The sequence below is a fragment of the Rattus norvegicus genome, chromosome 2 (genome assembly GCF_036323735.1).
Source record: "Rattus norvegicus strain BN/NHsdMcwi chromosome 2, GRCr8, whole genome shotgun sequence".
NCBI lineage: Eukaryota > Metazoa > Chordata > Mammalia > Rodentia > Muridae > Rattus > Rattus norvegicus.
This window is the reverse complement of record NC_086020.1, coordinates 63554819-63558986: the sequence shown is the minus strand read 5'-3', so window position 1 is coordinate 63558986 and position 4168 is coordinate 63554819. Positions and strand designations below refer to the sequence as shown.

Sequence of the window (4168 nt, the reverse complement as noted above, 5' to 3'; positions counted from 1 at the left end):
ATTTCCTGGTGCTATACAATTCCAACTATACATTTTTCTTTGCATTTACTCGCATAATTATAATAATTAGTGGGCTAATTTGTTGGTAGAGCATTTGCCCAGTATTCAAAAGGCCCTGGGTTCTATCCCCAGGACTGCAAGAACAGCAATAATGATAAACAACTTTTTAATTTTTATTAAGTGGTATACTTGAACACTGAAAGATCAAACATTGATATGTGTGTGTTTTGCAAATAACCCCCAACTGTACCTTCTAGCCCCTCTCATTTACCAACACAATTTCCTTCTTTCTTTTTTTTTTTTTTTTTTTCTTTTTTTCGGAGCTGGGGACCGAACCCAGGGCCTTGTGCTTGCTAGGCAAGCGCTCTACCACTGAGCTAAATCCCCAACCCCAATTTCCTTCTTTCTTTCTGCTAGTCTGGCTGGCTGGCTTGCTTTCTTCGAGTCTTTCTGACTTTCTCTTTTCTTCATTTTTAAAAAAGCTGCTTTCACTACTTGTACTCTGTTATTTCCTTATAATACCTAGAAATTGTATATCTCTCTTCTGTAGTTTTGTTTTGTTTTTATTTTGTATTTTGGTTTCTTTGAAAGAAACCAAAGCCTCACCCTGAAGCCTCGTCTGGCTTGGAACTCACTGGTCTAGCCTGGTTGCAGACTGAGGCAGTCTTCCTCCCTCAGCCTCCCACATGAGTGTCCATGCTTGGCATCAGCCCCTTTATTTGGTAGCAAAAGTGGCCAAATATGGATTCCTAATTAAAAACTCATCTTCTCATGGAAATGTGTAACTACAGCTCCATTATTTTCTACCTTCCGTTTGAGAAATTTAATGTTAATTGGCTTTTTGGTTTGGTTTTGATTGTTATTTGGTTGCCTATAAGTTAATTCCCATTGTGTAAGTGCCCGATAAGACAAGAAGAGGATGTCCGATCCCCTGCAGCTGGAGTTACAGGCAGTTGTAAGCTACCCCATGTGGGTGCTGGGAACTGAACTCAGGGCTTCTGGAAAAGTAGCAAGCGCTGTTAACTGCTGAGCCGTCTCTCAAACTATTGAACATTCATTATAAAACTACCATCTTGATTTGTATTATGGGTAAAATATTCTCCCCTACTTCTCCGAAAATAGTAACAGTTATGGTCTTTCTGATTTTCTTCTCTCTATCGTGTGATCTTTCTATGGGTTTCTTTGTTAAAAATAAACAAACAGCCACAAACCTAGTTTGGTTTGGCTCGGCAGATAAAGGTCCTAAGCCTGCAGATCCAAGTTCGATCTCTGAGATCCCCATGGTAGAAAGAAATAACCAATTTCTTCAGGTAGTTCTCTGACCTCCCTAGGCACACACACACACACACACACACACACACACACACACACACACTCACACAAGTAAACGTAAAAGCAAAACATTTACTTTCTGGAATATAATGTATATACGATGAAAAGTATGCCCACTTAAAATTTTCATCCTCTCCTTTGAACTGATCTAAGTGTCTAAAGACAGGTCTGCTCTGTTCCAGGGGCTGCAGCCCTGACTTCTAGTGTTCTAGAATCCAGGGGAATTAGAAAGCTAAGCTGCAGTGCTCAGATCACTTAACTCCCTGTGCTCTTCAGCGGTTGCAGAGCAGAGGTGAAGCTGGGACAGCCTTATGCACACCCATGGCCTTGAAAGCCTCAGGGTACTATTTTGAGACAGCAAAGAAAGAACTGAGAGGACTCTCTGGGGACCGGACAGCTTTTATTACTCACCGAAGCCTCTGCCCAAGCCAACGGCCCACGTGGTACCTATAAGCGGCAGAAGTATTTATACAAATGCTGAACTGAGAGAAACAGAGTCCTAGAGCTCAAGGCAGCCCTCACCTCTAACGGGAGCCGCCTGCTGGTCCACTCCACCTTAGCTTTGTTCACGGTCTTCGAAGGAAGAGAACAGCCAGGAGCCCTCCTCCCACACGGGTAGGTAGAATCCACACAACGTCTGCAAGGACAAGTTCTTGATGGCCACCTCAGACACTGACGCTGAAATGTTTCTCAGAGATTCGCCCCCCCTCCATTTTCCTTTCTCTTTTCTTGTTTTCCTCTCTCCCATCTTTCTTTCCTTCCCTTCCTCTCTCCCTTCCTTCTCCTTTCCTTTTCCTTCTTCATCACGGTCTCTGCTGTAAGTAAAGATGCCCTAGAACTCTAGACACCCCAGCTTCCCAAGGGCCCGGGTACAGACACGAGCTGCCACACCAAGTTATCAGTTACTCAGATTGCCTAAACACGTTTCTGTCTTTTCAGCCCAACTTCTGAGTCTTTGGGGTTTTGCAGTAGAAGGCAGGCTACCCGCCTCTCTCCTTTGCTCTCTGCCAATTTGGAATTTGTGTTCTCGGGTCCATTAACTCATTCGCCACTTTCCCCTCTCCTTCCCAGGGTCCTGACATATTTACTGCTATTATTTTCCTACCAGGCCATTTTTGTTTGCTTTTGCTTTTTCTACAAGACAGTCTCACTCTGTAGCATAGGCTAACAGACAGTGAGGCAATCTTTCTGCCTCGGTCTTCCAAGAGGTAGTGTTAGTGCATGAGCCCTCAGACTGGACTCTGGATGCTCGTCATGGGTTTCCCCCTTCATGAGACTTTTATTTTGGGTTGGAACTACAGCTCAGAGGTAGAGCGCATACCTAGCATGGGCAAGCATTGGCAGCATGGCAAAAGTAACGATAACTTTTATTGTTAGTTCGTTAATTGTCACAATTGTACCAGACTAAAGGAAAAACTTCGTAAGATGCATATGTTTGTTCTCCACTCTTTGTAACTTTCCTAAAGTTACATAAATCATGATTTTTAGATAATTCATTTTAAAAAGAAAACCTGGATTATTTATCCCTTAGTTAATTATTGCTTATTATAGTTTTATCCAATAGTAATAATTTTATAGTCTTGGAATCTGTAAGGACTGGTGCTTGCATGCAGTCCTTCCTCAAGATGGTGTTGGTGAGTCTGAGCCCTTTGCAATTCTGTCGATTCTATGAAACATCTTTTTTTTTTTCCCATGGCCTAAATTACTCTGTTGAGTTTGGGTTGACTTTGCCTTTCTAGATTTATTGGAAGGAGTTGAAATCTTTGAGATATTGAGCCCTCTCTCTAGGAATACAGTGTAACTTTATGAAGTGGGTTTGGTCTGGCTTCAGTTTCTGTGCAACTCTATTAAGGAGTCTAGACAGGTGGTTGTCAAATCCTACATGTGCAGGACTCCAGAGGCCAAGGCAGGAAGACGGTGAATTCAAGGGTGGACTGTGCTATACCCTGAGATCCTTTTCTTAAAGAAATGAAAACCAAGAGGAAGAAAGAGTCTGTTCTCTTGGATCTGGGCTGACTTTGCTGTTTGCTTTATTTAACAGGATGTGACAGAAGTGAGTTTTGCTGGTCCCAGAGCTTGAAGTGACATCATTTCTGTCTTTAATCTCTTGGCTGCCTGCCTTCAGAGTGCCATACCATGCTGAAGTCTCAAACAAAAAGCCCGTCTGAAAAAGAGAAGCCCAGCCCAGCCTGATAGCCTTGTCAGATCAGCACTAGCCGATTGACTCATCAGATGAATGCGTCTACGTCAATGAACCCAGCTGAAAGGCAGAGGGCTGCACGGACTGCGCATAGAATTGTAGAACATGATAAACTGCTTTTGCTTTCAGCAGTTGCCTCCCATGGTATTCTACACTACAACAAAGACTGGCTGAAAGAGAAACTGACAGCTCGTAGAGAAGAGGTTCTCAACCCTCCTGAGCCTGCAACCCTTTAATACAGTTCCTCCGTCGTGATGATGCCCCCAACCATAAAATTACTTTTATTGCTACTTCATAATCATATCTATACTGTTGTTATGACTTGTAATATAAATAGTTTTAGAGCTGCCATTTCATGATTGTGATTTTGCTACTGATATGGATCGTGATATAAATAGTTTTGGAGATAGATATTTGCCAAAGGGGTCATGACCCACAGGTTGAGAACCACTGTGGTACAGGGATGCTGCTACAGTGAAATTCAGTGCATGAAGCACTGGCTTTGGGTCTGGGTATTAGATGCTAAAGAACAGAAGGAGACTTGGGGGAGGTTAGTGAAGCACTGAGGAAGATACTGTAGTGGTCTAGGAAAAGAACAACTGATGCCTTACGTGAGTGAAAATCAACAAAACCTTT

At 42.8% G+C, this 4168-nt stretch overlaps 1 long non-coding RNA gene across 1 annotated transcript; it reads left to right on the top strand.

The window, feature by feature from the left end:
• The first annotated feature begins 1720 nt into the window (after positions 1-1720).
• LOC100909396 (uncharacterized) lies at positions 1721-3883 on the top strand. Its single transcript, XR_351464.5, has 2 exons — positions 1721-1947; positions 3374-3883. It is a non-coding gene; the product is annotated as an uncharacterized LOC100909396 (long non-coding RNA).
• Positions 3884-4168: the final 285 nt, after the last annotated feature.